Source organism: Apus apus, chromosome 1 (genome assembly GCF_020740795.1).
Source record: "Apus apus isolate bApuApu2 chromosome 1, bApuApu2.pri.cur, whole genome shotgun sequence".
In the NCBI taxonomy this organism is placed as follows: Eukaryota; Metazoa; Chordata; class Aves; order Apodiformes; family Apodidae; genus Apus; species Apus apus.
In genome coordinates this window covers 10,755,737-10,773,867 of record NC_067282.1, presented here as the reverse complement: position 1 = coordinate 10,773,867, position 18,131 = coordinate 10,755,737, and the positions used below count along the sequence as shown (strand labels likewise).

The 18,131-nt window shown below is 38.2% G+C and overlaps 1 protein-coding gene across 3 annotated transcripts in view; it reads left to right on the top strand.

The window, feature by feature from the left end:
• The window catches only part of SLC36A4 (solute carrier family 36 member 4), a 99,509-nt gene that overhangs the window by 47,334 nt on the left and 34,044 nt on the right, over positions 1 to 18,131 (top strand). The gene's annotated exons all lie outside the window — the stretch shown is intronic.

The following is an 18,131-nucleotide window of genomic DNA, read 5'->3' as shown; positions in this document are numbered from 1 at the left end:
TAGAGCGTGATGAAGTCTCCACTCAGCATCCTCCAAACTTAACATCCCTACTTCCCTCAGCCACTCCTTGTGGCCTTCACCAGCTTGGTAGGTCTCCTCTGGACACACTCTAGCCCCTCAATGTCCTTCCTGTACTGAGGGCTCCAGAACCGAACACAGTACTTGAGGTGTGGAATTTTAAGTAATAGAGTTTAAGTAATAGAGACACACTGCAGTTTCATGTCAGTGTTTCTCTATGTGATCTGCAGTACATGCTTCTTGTGGAGAAAACCTCTTTCTGTTTTGTTGGTCTGAGGATTCAGCCTAAGGTGTGCTGCTGTACCCATAAATAGCTCTGGCAAACATGGGTGCCTGGGCAGAGCATCCATGAAGTGCCACTTAATTTAGGTGATAATGCTCCAGAATAGTTTTTTATCTCTGCCTCCAGTGTCTGTTACCACTTTTGTTTTTCTCAGTTGTCCCCTACTATTTTTGTCCTTCCTACTGTGTCCCTGCATTTCTCCCAGCTAGTCTATGTACCACAGACAATAGCAGTAAGATCTCACTGAATGGTGAGTGTGGTCTCATCTAGCAATTGATTATCCTGAAGATAATCAACTGAGGAGGAAATTTAGGTTCCCAGCAGCTCCCATCAAAAATGCTGACTCACATAAAAAGCTTTTCTTTAAAGTGTTTAAAAAAAATTGTTCCCAGTACAAAGGTGCTTCTTGACTCCATCATTTACACTGGGATGTGCTGTTTACCTTAAAACAAAATCAAAACTGCCAAACAAAAAGTTAAACCTTGTTTTTAGGGGCAAAATATTGATGAAAAGGTAGAGTTTAGTTTTTGTTTCTCTTGGTGAGTGCTGACCCAGTGGCTAAAGTGCTGGATTGCAGGTAGTAATTATCTGTTGTCAAAGAGAACTTGGACATCCAGGGAGACCTTCTTAAGGTCAAGACTGTTGAGAGCAACAGGTTAATGTTGGTGCAGTTTAGTTACTGCAGTAAGCAAAGGGAAATACCATTGATCTGCTAACTTACTGCTCTGAAAGTATGTATGCTATAAGAAATATATTTATTAAAAAAAAAAAAAAGATGTGAAAAGCTTTCTTGAATAATGAAGTGCAAATGTCCTGAAGCACCGTATACCCTGTGTTATGCTTCAAGTATTCATGGAACATAGTGAACCTTTTAATGTTTTAAGATTGGGTATAGGTGAATAACTCTTATAATACCTGAGAGACATCTAGATGTGATTCAGGATCCAAAATGCTTTTCAGTGTCTCTCCAGGACCTCAGTAAACTCTCCAGTCATAACCATACCTTGGTGTCAGGATGCCTTCAACTTCTCATTCTTTATGGCACTTTATGTGCCCCTTGTAACCTGCCCTGGTAATAATACTGTAATATATTTGAAAAGCTAGAATTCTTGTAGATCCAAACTGTTATTTACAGCTGATGGTTTTGAGGGTTTATAGGAGAAAAAGATGCTGTCAGAGATGTGTCTGATGGGAAGAGCCTGTGCTGAATAGGTTTCAAAGCACATTTGCCTTTGGAAAATTACAAATGGCTCCATGATATTTCACCCTAGGTGGTTTTTTCCCCTCAATTTTATTATTGAACTTTGTAATTACTGGGTAGTCTGGGAAGGCAAAACTGAGGAACAATTTCCAAGAAAAGGAAGCAGAAAAAGGAAGTGAATTACCTTTAAAATCTGAAAGAGGAGTCTGTAGAAGGTAGAATGAAATGGAAGCAAATCAGAGGGCGGGGTACCTTGTGAATGGGACTTGAAAACAGCAGTTTTCTATTAGATATAATTAACTACAGTTGGGTGCATTGGGACAGAAGGAGTCTAGTCCAGTATCAGTTGTGATGGATGCCTTTTCCCAGAGTTATGTTGACATGTGCTCTTTCTTCTTCTGGATTTCATGCAGTTGTGCATTGTGATTTTTTCAATATTTTTTTTCTTTATAAACCAGCAACTAATGACCTTTCTTATCTGAAGGCACAATAAACACTTCAAAATTATTCACTGTAAAGTGGATGCTATACCTTTATTTCTCTTTTAAAATGTATGCAGTAAATTGGACCTGGTTTGTGCCACTGAAACTAATATGTAATGCAAATCTCTAAAATGGACCTGCTGAGGTGTTACAGGTGCTACTGGGATGTTTGAGAGTGCTGCATTGTTTGCTGCAAGGCACAGAAAAGTAAAACTAAAAGTTTGCTCTTAAATTTTTGACATTTGCCAGGGTGTTGTGCTTATCCTAGTTGTAATTTCAATTATTTTCAAGTAATTTCTACAAATTCTATGTATGCAATATCTGGAATACTTTTTCACCAGCAATCATGTGTATAAGTTCCCATCCTTACACTCATTTTCTGTTTGTCATTTTTCACTGAAGCATTGGTTATAAAGCAGAATTGATTGAAATAGTGCTTTGTGTTCAGTAGATGATCATCAGATCAGTAGATGCAGACAATGGTTCCTGAAATGACTCAGAAAAATGTTTCCTTATTAGAAAGAAAAAACCCAAACCCTTTTAAATTGAGTTTTAAAAATAAAATGGTTTTGGTATCAGTGACAGAATATGTTGTAATGTCTGGACTATTCAGAGGTCATACACTGATTAAAGGGCCTCTGCTTACTTGAAAAAAATTCTCTGAAAAGAGACTCTTTAGCTGTGTTACTAATATGACATTAGCTTATTAAGAGAATACTTGAAAAATCATTATTATGAATTTCTGGGGCTTTTGCATTTCTCAAAAATCAATGAGGTAATTGTTTTGTTGTTGCTGTATGTCAGAAACTTTGCTGGGTAAAAGCATATTCTGGAGTGTTTTTTTTGTTTGTTTGGTAAGTTTTGTTTTAAGCAAGAACTTGACAAACTACTGGAGGTGTAACTTGAGTCCAAAAGAACTGTATGCCTTGCTTATGGTTTCTATTTATTAACTGGTCCCTTTTGGACCCTTACTGTTCATATATATTATGGTTTTATTTACATTTCTGCTTCCTTTGCTAGTGTTTCACAAAAAAGACTTTATCTGAAGCATGGGATGAACAATGCATTTGACCCCAGATGGCACCAATCTGAGGCAAACCTTCAAGTGTGGGGCAGGGGCAGGCATGTACCCATTTGTGGCTGCTTTGGTGACTTGTCATTCTGGGACTAGATCAGTCTCGGCTCACTGGGCAGTTCCTGAGGAGCAGAGAAATCACCTGAACTTTTGCTAGACAGAATTGGTAGTTAAAGGTGTTCAAAAGACAATTTTTTAGCTATATTGGAAAAGAAGTTGCAAGTAGATTGAAGAACAATGTTTGCTGTAGCTGTCTGAAATTTCATATCTGTTCTTAGCGTTTTCAAGACTGATGCACTATTATTGAGGTAAAAGCAAATTCTAAGGAGTATTTTTGCTGGGAAAGTGCTAGACTGGCAAAATCAGGCCTTTCCTTTGGTTATAGTCCCTTGTTTGTTCTTTTTGAACAAGGAAACGGTGACTGTAAATAACTTGACAGACCTTCGTTCTTTTCTTCACTCTTCCAATTTAGTTTAGTGTTAAAATTGCATCTTAGTATTGCATGGCCAAAAGGGCAAGTCTGATACTTTTGAATTTTAAGAAAAGGAGGTAAAGCTTCTGCTTCATTTGATATTGAACACTCTCCGCATTTCATTTGCAAGAGAGATGCATCTCCTCATCTTTGCTTACTAGCTAGGCAGAAATATGATTGAAAGCTGGATGAAGCATCACTGTGAGGGGCAAAGTTAGAAATTAGAATCATAGGATCATTAAGTTGGAAGCGACCTTAAAGATCATCAAGTTCCAACCCTCCTGCCATGAGCAGGGAACCCTACCACTGGATCAGGTTGCACAAAACCTTGTCCAACCTGGCCTTAAAAACCTCCAGGGATGGGGCATCAACAACCTTCCTGGGCAACCCATTCCAGTTTCTCACGACCCTTATAGTGAAGAACTTCTTCCTAATATCTAACCTAAATCTCCCCTCTTCCAGTTTAAAATCATTGCCCCTTGTCCTGTCACTATCTTCTCTGATGAAAAGCCCCTCCCCAGCTTTCCTGTGGCCCCTTTCAAGTACTGGAAGGTGCTATTAGGTCTCCCCGAAGCCTTCTCTTCTCTAGGCTGAACAGCCCCAACTCTCTCAGCCTGTCTTCATAGCAGAGGTGCTCCAGGCCTTTGATCATCTTGGTGGCCCTTCCCTGGACCCTCTCCAACAGCTCTATATCTTTCTTGTGCTGAGGGCCCCAGAACTGTACACAGTATTCCAGGTGGGGTCTCACCAGAGCAGAGTAGAGGGGCACAATCAGCTCCCTGGCCCTGCTGGCCACACTTCTTTTGATGCAGCCCAGGATGCAGTTGCTCTCTGGACTCCAGCACACACTGGCAGATCATGTCGAGCTTCTCATCAACTACCACCCCCAAGTCCTTCTCCTCAGGACTGCTCTCCAGCCATTCTCCCCCAGCCTGTATTTGTGCCTGGGGTTACTAACCTGTTAGTGAGCCCTGTGTTTGCACACAGGGCTTCCAGCTCTTCCTCTTTGTTTCCCATGTTGTGTGCATTGCTGTAAATGCATTTGAGCTGGGTCATCGATTTCATCCCTGACATGGGCACACCACCCCATGGCTCATCTGTAGCAAGCTTGGCTTTATCCCCCATCCGCTTCCAACCTATTGTAAAGCCCTATCAATAATCCCCATTAATTCCTGCCCTAGTACCCTTTTTCCCCTGTGGGACAGGGTCTTCCCATCCAATGTCAGCAGGCCTGGTTTCCTGTAAACCAAACCACGATCAAAAATCCCAAAGTCCTGTTGGTAGCACCAGTTTTGGAGCCAGGCATTGATCTGTGTGGTCTTTTTGTTAACCCATTCATCATTCCTCAAGACTGGAGGGACAGAGAACACAACTTGTGCACCTGATCCCTTGACCAGTCATCCCAATGCCCTAAAATATTTCTTTATTACCCTCAAACCTCTTTTCTCCACCTCATCACTACCAACCTGAAAGATCAAAAGAGGATAATAGCCTGAGGGCCATATCAAACCAGGAAGTTTCCTGATTATGTCCCTTACCCTGGGCCCAGGGAGGCAGCATACTTGCCTGTGAGAAGGGTCTGGCTGGCATATGGGACCTTCAGTTCCCCTCAGAATGGTATCACCTATCACTATCACCTTCCTCTTGCTCTTCTCAGAAGCAGACTTAATATGAGGAGCTGGTTGCTTTGGCAACTTCTTAGGAGCAGTCCTATTGTGTCAAGCTGGCTGTTTTGGCAGCTCCCTGGATGGGGCTTTGTCAGCATCCTTGTTTAACTGGTCCCCTATCTCCAGAGCCCTGCATCTGTTCTGTAAGGGCACCTGGAAACGTGGGGAGGGTCCGGTGAGAACTCTTCTGCTACCCCTAGCAGGGACCTGCTTCCATTGCCCCCCGTCCTCTTGTAGTTCCTGTCCTTCCTTCTGGTGACCAGAGGGCTGGGGATCTTCTACCTCTTGTGAAGCTACCACCTGCTGCCTTTTCCACAAGGATGGCAGGGTGCAGCTCTACCAGTCTATTTCCCTTTCACAGTCCCATATGGTCCTTAACCTCTCCACTTCCTGCTTAAGCTCAGCAACCAGGCTGAGCAAATCCTTCACCTGGTCGCAGCGCACACAGATGTTGTCTTTACTGTATGTGCTCCTAGGAGCACATACAAACAGAAGGAATGAGATGAGAGTCACCGTAGGATTTGGAAAGCACTGAACAGATATGGAGGTTCAGTGCTGTGTGGATACTTGCTGCCTGCCTTCAGGTCATTCTTGGAAGTTCACCAATACAGGAGTCCTCCAGGTACCTAAGGACATCCAGCAGCTGCCTCTCTTGCAGCCTCTGCCTGATGATTTACCAGCTTTGTCCTTTGGTGGATCAGTTCAGCTCATCATAATAGTTAGAAGCTCTCTTTGTAAGGCATAAGAGGACAGAAAATCCATCTGATCGTGCTCAGATTGTACAAACACATCCTTGTGGTTTCAGTAGGTTCTGTTACTGTTGCATATGCATCTTTATTTTAAGTATAAATGCTTTTGATTTATTTTTCTCACAGTTTTTACTTAGTGTTTGTGGTATTTGAGTGTCAGATAACTTCAGTACTTTGAAATAATTGTCAGGGTGGAATTTCTATAATGTTGAAAATATTTACCCTGATCTTAGATTTTTGAAACACGTCACAAAACCAGTTTGGATCCGTGTTCAAAGCATCTGCTTGGTAACAACAGGTTGGGGATTGTGCCCGTGGTTCAGTCCTTGGCTGAGCCTGTTATGTGATGGGGTTGTGCTACTGCACACTGGGATTAACCATTTGAGTGTGAAGCTTTCTAGTTTGCTTCTGGAGGAACTGGACCATCCTGGCTGATTTTTTATAAGCTTTATTAATATCTTTACATCAAACAGTATATACATTTTACTTTTATCTTTTCAGAGACCAGTTTGTCTGTGAGAACAAAATAAACCCACCTTCTACCCGAATTACTCCTCTGTTGTATCTTGTTTGAAATCAGCTGCCTTTATATCATGAGTTTTTTACCCTTCCCTGCTCTACCTGGCACTGAGATCATGGCAATCCTGGAAAGGGAGTTTAGAGAGGTTTTGTAGAGCCTGAACAGTTAATAGCTTCAAAATATGCTGAGCACACATCCACTGATGCCTCTCAGTGAAAATTCTGATTAAGAAATTTAGTATGGGACAAGAATATAAGTTTCTTGTAGAGTTCAAATGTGAATTTCTTGCTTTACTGTCTATCAAAGACTTACTCATGTCCAACATTAAATTGTACTTGCTGGATGTGTTGGAATAATTTAAAAAAATGAGAAAATCTTTTCATCCAAATAGTGACAGCAAATCCATGAAGAAGTAAAGGAACAAGATACAAAAGAAAATTTAACCAGTACTTTAGTTTTTAAAGAATAGGCTGCATTTGATTCAATAGTTTCAAGATAATAGTTAATTTCATTTTGATTTTTTTTTTAAATTGGTAAAAGCTGCTGAAGAGCATCAGCAAATATAATGGAGAAAATGGGAGCGAGAGTATCTTTCATCCATACAAGAAATACAGATTTTTATTATTTTTTTTTTTAATAGCTAAATTCAGGGCTCTATTCCTGCAGCCACAGTGCTCCTGTTAACTGAAAATGAAGAAATACTGCATTTGAATGTGGATGTGGAGATATTGCCTGAATTATCAGCTGTTTTGATTGTTAGCTTGAAATGAAACAAATCTAATTGAATGGCTGATCCAGATGAGCATGAACTGAGCAGTTAGTGGGTCGCTTTCCATTAAAAAAATAGCCTGAGCTTAGTGTGTAATTTTGCCAAGAGAATAAATGCATTATTCAGTTATCCTTGTCTAGATATTTTCCCATTTAACTGTACCTGGTTTTAGGAAAGACCAGTTCTTGATGCTGAACAATTAGACACAAGATAACGTGATGTTTACCAGGTATCTTAAACTGTTTAATCACATTGTGCCAATAAAATGCTTGGTTAGAGTAGCTGCAGCAGAGGTAACATAAGTGAGTTTTAAGATCTATATAGATTTTAATACATGCTTTTAGGATGAATTGTTCATTATTTATATATAAACGGTTTGTGCATCAGTCATCAGACACAGATTTTTTTTTTTTTTTAGTAAGAGTTTCTTTACTTTAAAGAGTAATAATAATGATAGATAAATTGACTAATTAACTTTGTGATTTAAAAAAATTCCAGATGGGTTTTAGAATATTTCTGTGGAATATTAACAGGTCCCTTCAAGTAGGCTTAAATACAAAAGAATTGTTTCTGAATAATAAAAGGAATAAAAAATATTTGAATAATTAATTTGATTTTTTTTCAGTGTGAGTTTCTGTATTTTTTAGTGGCTATATATGACTGATGAGCATAATTCTCATTTCCTAATGGAAAATCCTGTGCTGTGGTTTTTGATTGAGAGATGAACAGCATTAGGTGGTGTTTAGGCATAAGTTTTTACATGAGAACTAGATATTTGAAATCCAAGCTCTTCCAACCTGTTGGAGTATCTTTTCAAGGATGAATATCTATAAACACCAGGGTTATATCCTGATTATGATTTCTTCCTTCTGTTGTGTGTTATGAATTATGGCACATCTGATGAGTTGCCAGTGGTGTAGGTATCAGTTTATATATATACAATAACTAATGTTCTTTCTAACAGTACAAATATTAAACTTTTTAAAACCTAGTTTAACATATGGATACTGAATGTCTATGGATTACGATTAATGGTTAAATAGTATGGATTATTTTAATGGTGCTGGAAGTTTTTCTTATTACTGGTAATTCTAGAGATGTTAACTTGTGAATATAAGATTTATGAGATAACAGGTTGGGGGTTGTCTTTCTAAAACTACCTCTTCTCTGGAAATAACTGTAGGGTCCAGCAGAATGGCCTAATGTATTCCCCAAAGCCTTAAGAATCCAACTGGTTTAGCTCTTCCTTTTAGTCTATGAATTCAACTGACATGAGATCTTTAACAGTGACTGATGTGGACATAACAAGGTATTACTTGCAAGTGATTATATGTTTAAAACCTTATACAGAAAATTAAGTTTGTGAAGTAAAGTCCCAAGAAGTTAAAACACATCTTGCTTATTTTTAGATTTTTTAATTACGTTTGTGTACGTTGGACCTCCTTCCATTCGGGAGTTAATTAGGATTCTGTGAATAAAATCAGATTTTGTAGTGCAGCTGTTTTCAAATTATTATTTTTTTAATAGGTATTGGACAGAAAGAAAAGTATGGGCTTTGGTAAGGAGGTGGAAAATAGAAAACTTGTAAAGATTTGTAATAGGAAAATTTAAAAATAATTTTAAATAACAGCAATGTCTTTGTCATGAAATCTACTTGCTTTTTCTTTTTGAGACATATGTTTTGTTGTTTAAAAAAGCACTTAAGAACAAATAGCTTAGCAATGCATTTTTGTACTCTGGCAGCAATTATTTCCTAGCAACCAGACCTTATTAATTGCCACAACTGATTGATTGCATTAAATATGTATGTTCAACCTCTGCAGGAATTCTCCGTGAAAAACATTACGATACTTTAATTGAAAATCAGATTATAGTAGAGCCTTTAAAGAAAAAATAAAAAATTGTTCCTTTTTACATTATTCCTTGCAAAATTTTAAATTTAATCTATTCAAACTTGCTTTTGACACTTTTTGATCATGACTTTTGGTGTTTATTTTTCTTATTTCTAATAATAAGACTACCTTTTCTGTGATGCTTGATGGGTTTTGTGCCAGGCACTGCTACTGGCTGGGTTCCTTGGGACACTTGGTGACAGATGGGTAGTGATGGCAAGGCTGGGATGAGCCTGGTCTGTGCACTGCAGTGAGGGCAGAGTTGTGTAGCACCATATTCTTACATGTGTAAGTTTATCTTGTAGATGTGTAATTTTAAATGAGCTGAATTTTATTCTCTGTGGTTTATACCAGTTTCCACCTGACAGGTTTCAATGTCAATATGATTTCAACCTATAAAATCCAACATGCAGTTTTCCTCCCTAATACCACATCAGTATCTTTTTGTTTATTCCCTATCCAGTATCTCCTGAATATCAATCTTACCAATTTTCAGTGACAATTCATCTGTAAAAAAATCCATGGATCTGGTGTTTTCTATATTGTAAGTTGAAGCTTTGGGAAAATTATGGAAAGTTTAACTTTGTTTTCTCCTAAAGGAAATTATAACACAGCGTGTTTCTTGATACACTTCTAAACTTGCTTAGAAGGATTAACACCCATGCTCAGTTGCCCTGCTGCTATTTGAGAGAGATGGGTTCAGTTTCAGGCTGCGACATTCTGTGTTACTTGAAGAACTCTGCTGATCTTCCTACATATAATGCTTCGTATTTAAAAGGGTTCCAAAACCATGTACACTTATTGACTGTGAGATAGTCAAGTACTGCAATGAAGGGGGTATAATAACAGAAGTGGTGCAGCAAATTCAGATGCCAGTGTGTAATACTGAAATTATATATTATAATATCACAGAGTCACAGAATTGTCATGATTGGAAAGGACCTCTGGTATCACAGAGTCCAACTATCAGTAGAAAAAAAACCACCAAACACACAGAACCACATACACTCCACCAAAATACACCCACAACAAACAACCCACAACCTTGGCCTCTAGAGCATGCCCTTAAGTGCCACATCTACAGATTTCTTGAATACCTCCAATGATGATGACTCCACCACCCCCCTGGACAGGCTGTTTCAGTGCCTGATCACTCTTTCAGTATAGAAATTCTTCATAATACCCAATCTAAACCTCCCCTGCCACAACTTCAGACCATTTCATCTGGTCTTGTGGTTATTTACTTGGGAGAAGAGGCCAACACCCACCTCCCTACAACCTCCTTTTAGGTAGTTGTAGAGGGCAATGAGGTCTCCCCTCAGCCTCCTCTTCTCCAAACTAAACATCTCTAGTTCCCTCAGGTGCTCCTTGTATGACTTGTTCTCTAGACCCTTCACCAGCTTGATAGCTCTCCTCTGGACATGCTCCAGCACCTCAATGTCATTCCTGTAGTGAGGAGCCCAGAACTCAACACAGCACGTGAGGTGCAGCCTTACCAGTGCTGAGCACAGGGACACAATCACCTTCCTGGTCCTGCTGGCCATGCTGTTCCTGATGCAGGCCAGGATGCTGTTGGTTTTTTTGGCCACCTGGGCACACTGCTGGCTCATGTTCAGCTGGCTGTCAACCAGCACCCCCAGGTCCTTTTCTGCTGGGCAGCTCTCCAGCCACTCCTCCCCCAAGCCTCTAGTATTGCCTGGGATTGTTATGACCGAAATGAAGGACCTGGCACTTGGCCTTATTGAATCTCATACAATTGTCCTTGGCCTATTGATCCATCCTGTCCAGGTCCCTCTGTAGAGCATTCCTACCCTCAAGCAGATCAACACTCACCCAATTTGGTGTCATCTGCAAACTTACTGTAGGTGCACTCAGTCCTCTCATCCAGATCGTTGATAAAGATACTGAACAAGACTGGCTCCAAAACTGAGTCCTGAGGGACACCACTGGTGTCTGGATGCCAACTAGATTTTTTATTTATATATATATGGGTCTCATTAAAAATTCATTCATAGGACATAACTTCTTTAAATACATTAACAAGATGGCTTCATACATGATAAAAAGAGTTTTATGTATTGTCAAAACTAAGACTTAGTATATGTTTTTGTATTTTAGATGTTAGTGTAAAGGAAGCCAGGAAAAAGGATGATAATTATATGTTGCTTGAACAGTGATTCCTATCTAACTCATCCCTTCAGGAAATCTAGTGAACAGAAATTACCAGGCTATGCTTATTATTTTCAAGTCTTTTTAGTTACTGCTGCTACAGCGACACTTACTGTGAAGTGCACATGGAAGCTGTAACGCTATTCACAGCGTCAGCCTACATGGGCAGTCTGTGCTCTCAGGATTTTAGGTGGCACACGGCATAAGATGCAAGGTGCTACATGGGTTAAGAGTCCTCTAGTTGAGTGTCAGCTCTCTGGATCTCTGCACACCTGCAATGGTCATCCCAGCTGGACTCGCTGTAAGCAAGGGAGAGAAACAGGTATTTAGAAGGGCACAGTTGAACTGGGCCAAAGTAGTGCTTGTTTCCTTCTTTGGACTATTTGAAGGAGCATGGGTGAGAAATACATCTAGCGTTTGGGATGATGAATCCTTGTCCGGAGGAGTGAGAAGTGATGCTGAATAATATCATGCTCAGTTGCCTGTAATTCAATCCCATCTTCCCTTTCTAACAGTAATTTTAAAACTAATAAAGTCTGCTTTTATTTTTTATTCCATTTTTTATTTTCCATCTGTGTGATTACAAATCTAATAAAATGGTTATATGAAAATCCTTTGTCCAAATAACAAAAATACATATATTCTTTAACTAATGGAAAGTGAATTTTGTTTGTAATATGTTTGTGACTTCGTTTCTCTCCATTATTTTTTCCATTGTATTGCTATACATTAATTGACTTAGAGGAAAAGGTCATTTATTAGGTGCCTTCTTAAATGTCATACACAAGCCAGTGATTTCCTATCATACTTATTGAGTGGAGCAGCTATTTTTGCATGTACTCCTGATGCAAAGGACTCCTTATATTCCTTTTACATCTATCCAGTGATTCATAGGCTTGAAATTTCTGTAAGATCCAAAGATTCCTAAGGGAGAAGTAAAAGAAAAGGCAGATGGAGAAACACCTCTTTTTCCTAGTGCCCAGTGTAGATGTAGTGATAAGACCAACATTGACTTACAATTTCAGGAAGTCTAAGGGAGTCGTAGCACAAGCAATTCCCATTAATTTTTAATCTTTATATTTTCAAAGTCATACTCAGGGATTCCTTAGTTTATTCTTTCCTGTGGCATCCTGTAAACATCTTTTTTTCTCTTTGTTTTCCTTTTTTTTCTTTTTCTTTTTTATAACCCAGAACTTTTCCCAGACCTGACTTGCACTGTGTCACCCAGACCTTTATCCTGGCACAACCAGAGGAGCTGCATTCTAGAGCTTAGGAGATGGAGGGAGAAAGAGCAATATGTGTCCAGTACAGTTATATGACATGAGTCAAATGAACAGCTTACTGCTTACAAATGTAGGGTATCTTTCTTTTTTTCTTTATCCAACCAGCTTGTAATCCTACAGTCTTCCTTGTGCTAGCTTGAGCATTCAGTCAGAAAAAAAGCAGATTAGGTTCACTAATCAGAAACCCCCCCCATGTTCTGTGTTTAACTGTTTTGTGTATTTTCAGCAAGTGATGGATTGTTTTGTGTTTTGGTTTGCTGTTTTGATCATTGCTCATTGATCAAAGCTGTTTTGCAGCACAGCAAAATACAAATTCTGTCTTGTCTTCTGAAGTTTAATTGTTTTTTATTTCATGTAGGCTTTTCTGATAAGATTACCTTGATTATAGTTCTTCCTTCTGTAAAAAATATCTTGAATTACGTTACTGTCCCATAATCTGATAACTCATTAGCAAAGTGCTTCAGTCTACTGTAATAAGACAGGACATCAAAAGTATGTCTCTGCTCTGCTAAAAACTGCTGTTTAGTATTAAAGACAGTTTTGTAGCAAAAAAATCTGTAGACTAATTTTCAGATTAGAGCAGCATTGATGTGTGATGGTTTCTGTTCACCACAGTCCTGAGGAAACAACCTGTGTATGTTTACAGACCTTCCCAGATGTTGCCAATAGGTAGCCACAGTAAAACTGAAATTGTTCTTCTAATCTTTTTTTACCTTCTGAAGCTTTGTCCTCCAGTTGAATCTCCTGAGGTGTTTGTGACACTTAAGTTGGTATCTAGTATGTTCTGTAATTGCAGATAATGGTATTGCTAACCATAGGGAATGAGTCCTACATCCCACAGAAGAAAAAAGGGGAGGGGGCGGCAGTTTGGGATACAAGACTGAAAAAGTACACATTGTTTAATTCCGTTTCTGTGTTCTATTGGAGCAAGCAAATCTTAGAATTCCCTTAGCAGATACTCTTATTTTCATCCTAGTACTTTTCCTAAATTTCAGACCAGTTCTATAAATATAATGAGTCAAGTTGCAGAAACAAAATTGCTTCAATTAGGACAAGTAGTTTGTGTAGTTGTTTTTACAGAGCATGATTCACAAAGGCAAGATGACAAACTGAAGTTTCTACAATTTGAGTCAAAAAATTAACTTAGCTTTCAGGATAGATCGCTCTGTCTTCTCACAAGTAGGAGGCTACCTTCTAATACATATTCTGCAATTGAATGGTATGAAGGAGGTAAAGTCACTGCTCAAATTACCATTTTCCCTATAGCTCTTGGACATTGCGAGACCGTTTATATGTGTTATGGTATGTATTCAGATTTTTGTTCTCCTATTGGCAAGTTTGTTCACTATTGGCAAGGTTTTTGATACTTTGTGAGAAGTATGACCTTTTTGTTAGTAGTAAATCCAGGCCTCTTGTATCAGGATCTCACAGTGAAAGCATTCCTTCCCACTTCCCTGGCTCACAGTGTTGCTTCTCATGCTCTAAGTTGGCAGAATTCCTGTCTGCTTGTCACACTTCTTCCTTTGTAGCTTTTGCTAAGATCTCTCTGTCTTTGCTGGATTAAGATCTGATGCCACATTTCTGTCCTTCTGCACAATTCAGCTCTATTTGTGTGAACTACTGCTTTTTCACTCTAGTGCTGCCTGTCCATGATCTTGCTAACTGCATCTTCCTTGACCTCTCAGATCTCTACCTCCATTTTTATTGTGTGTTGGTAAAGCCGCTGACTTACTTGTTTTGTGTTGACCCATTGTTTATCCACCATCAGAAACCTTTTGTTTTCTAACTTTCTTGCATTTTTTTTCATTTTTACTTGTATGCCTTTCCCTTTATGCTTTCATTGTCTGACATAAATAATCTGTAATATCAGACAAGAAGCCAGGGGATTATTAGTATAAATGCATGGAACGAGCCATTATTATTATATGACAAGTAATTGACACAATATATTCCAGATCTGAAGTCTAAGTGGTTTGGCTAAGAGAGCTGCAATTACCTAGTTTATGTTTCCTTTAATTACCCCTATTTGATAGTTATAGACTATATTTCTTGCTGGAACATGGAGGCAAAACAATTGCAAATACTTGCTGCAAAGTGCACTGCTGGAAACATGGTAAGAATTTAATTTTAAGACCTGGTGCTTAGATGTATAGACTAGGCTAAAAGAATTTATGATTCAGTTAAATGTGAAAGGATACATTCTAAATATATGTGCAGTTTGTTTTTAAATTTTGATCTTGTTTCATTGTTACCATCTAGAAGTTACATATTTTGTGGAAATGTCCAGTAGAGTTAATATGCAGCTCAGAGACCTGGATGAATTTTGATTGCAGAAGAACATACTATAAATTTGTCACTCTTGGGAAAACAGGGTAATAATTTTGAATATCATTGCTTAAATTAAAGCCCTGTCTGTACAGTGAAGTAATTTTTTAACAGATTGAATCTGAAATAATATTTAGTCAGCCAGAAAGAAATTGCAAGACAGCTAGCTGAGGTTAAGGAAAGGTTAAAATATCATGAATGAAAAGTGAAATAATTAATTTTTGTGGCTCCATTGAGCTGGATATCTTAGACCTAATTCTTATTCAACTTGGTGCCAAATAAACTGTGTAGTAGTGATAAATTAACCTGCCTTGTGAGGGTACAGCAGTGTGGTGTGGTATTATGAGAAACTGAACTGCTTGGCAATGTTAACATTTGATCAGTAGAAGAAAAGGAACCAGAACCCTTTGTATTTTGGGTCTTGCTGAGCACCTTTCCATTGGTCGGTTTTTTTGAAATGGCTCTTTCACTTTATAGCATTTTTTAATTGCTAGGAGCTTCCATCCCATGTAACTCTGGTTGTGTCCACTTCAAAGTGGAGAATTGAATTGTCAGACCTATCCACCCTGATTATAAAGATTAATTTAGTGACTACTACCCTTGCTGTTTTGATTCTGTGTTTAAAAATTTTCCTTTTTCTGTGTTGCATTTATAAAGTTTCAACTTTAGCTACTCTGCTTGCTTATCTTTTGTCTGCTAGGTATTATTTCTTACTGCATTTAAGCAGGCTATAATTAATTTATACTTGGTATACTCTTTGGTAAACTAAATAGAGTGTAGGAGGCATTTTCCCATACTTTTTGTTTAAGATAATCTTTCTTTATGCAGAGTCTAAAACAATACTAACTCATACAGCCTCTTTCACATCTGCCAAACCAGAAATAGTTTTCAGTACAGAGCACTAACTTTCCTGGTTTTACTTATATTCTTTCATGTTTATTACCATGTTATTGCTTTTGGTTGTTCTCCTGCGTATCTGCCATGGTTCCTGGTATGGTGAAGCCAAGTCCTTCATATTAGATTAGGAGTCCTGGGGCTAGATCCTGTTCCCAAAGTGTCAGGATTGCTTTCTCTGCTTCCCGGTTTCCTACAGCTATTGTCAGCTCTGAGAGTAAAAATTTTTTTTTTCCCCTATTTCAGGACAGAAGTGCTGGATGAATGAAGTTTGAGAACTGAATTTCATTGGAGAGGGCTGTTGAGTAGTTAGCAAGGAAGATACGATCACTAACGTATCACTAATTAGCAGTTCAGGGCTCTTCTGTTTTGTGTTTTGCTCAAAATGAGGCTTAAACCAGAATTGTTTCTTTTTGAATGCAGGAGTTTCTGGTTAGGACATTCTCATAAAGCAGCTACTCCAGCTACTTGCTCCTTACAGAGCAGCTACTTCAGCTCCTCAGCCACCCTGGTGGCCTCTGCAAATGCTTCACTGAACACAAATGTCCACCTTATGCCAAGGAGGCCTAAAACTGAATTCCAGGAGTGATCTTTGTTAATACAATGACATTGTCACAGGATCACTTTGCTATACATTGTTACATCTTCTCTCAAGCTAGAGCTCCATTTTGTTGCTCTGAATGTGAGACATATGCACATCTAGGACACTGTAGGAATAGTGGTCACTAATTATGAGAATTACATCTATTGGACATTCACAAGTTGTCATGCATAAAATTTAAAAATTAAAGATGTCAAGGTTTTGACTTACTTATCCCAGCTTTCACTATACAGTAAAATAGTAACTAAATTAAATACACTTTTTTTTCCAAATAATTCTTTCAATATCAGCATTTGAAGTGTCATAGACCCACTTAGCTAGTCTATTGGTTTTACATACACCCACTAAATTTTATTGTTAGCCTATGACAGTCCTGTTTTTCAGGAACACAGAGTTTATGCATGTCTCCCATAAATGTAGGTGAGAACTGTGCATGTAACTCCCCATGTTCTCAGCAGAGAATAAATCACTTCCTTGTGGATGTGCTATTCCAGTTATGTTCTCAAATAATGCCAGTTGTAACCATTTCTTAATTACTTAGTGGGGAAGACAATTCTTGTTGAACGTGTGTTGGTGACAATTACTGAAGTGTATCAAGTATGATTACTTATTTGTAGGACAAAAACAATTACTACTGAGTTCAGATGTGTTATTAATTTCTGGAAAAGTTATCCTATCAGACACACTTGGTGTTAACTCTAATTTGATCTGATCATAGCTCTGCTGTAATATTGTTTAACATTCACATTGAGTTGGATTTGTCATGTCAGATGCTTCAAACTGGTTTAATGCTGCCCCAGGAAAATGTAAATCAGATATGGCATCTTCACTCTTGACTTCTAATACATTTAAAAAAGAAATTGTTTCATAAAGGCTTGTTGTACAGCTCAGTCATATGAAATATTAGGGAAGAATAATACTATTTTATTTTTAAAAATAATATTTGTTTACTCAGCTTGTGTTCCTTTTGGTTATGACTAATTTAATAGGTCATACTATGGAGTATGGAGAAGATAATATATTGCTTGTGTGCCTTTAAACCATGACAAGCTGCCTCTCTTAGCTTTTAATAAGTGAGTTAATAAAGGCCATGTGATGTGACAGACTCTCATGGTCTTTCTGGTAAGTCAATCTGGATTATGATTTTATTTTTCATACAGAAACTCAGTCATCTCTGATTCTACATAGATACTCTTATCATAGCTACTTCTGATGTCCTTTGACTCAACTGTATTTATGACACCTGGAGTTTTGAGATTGTACATTTTCTATAGAATATTTCCCTTATTTAGGGCATAATGTAGATGGTGGTTTAGTAAGAAACTGCAAATCATTATACCCTTGCCCTTAAAATCTTGTCTGGAAATGGAACAGTTTCCAAGGTCTTTATTCACAAATGTGTTTCCAGAATTTCTACAGGTAAGCTAACAAATGAGAGTTAAGATGGAAAAACTAAGGTCAACGATGTTCAACCAAGTGTTGATTTGAAATGTTTAGAGTAGGTTTTTCAGAATACTTGGCATTATGTGATGCAATGCAGCTCTTTGTGTGGGTTCAAAGCAGATTTTATTGCACCAGGTGCATCTTCAAGTGCTCTGCTCTTCTTAAATCTCTTCTCCTTTCCCTGGAAATGCTTTTGCTATGTTTTGTTTGGTATTTAAGTTTTCTGGTATAGGTTACCATCTGATGCAAACAGGTGACATTTGTTCTTGATTGAATGAAGAAGGAGCT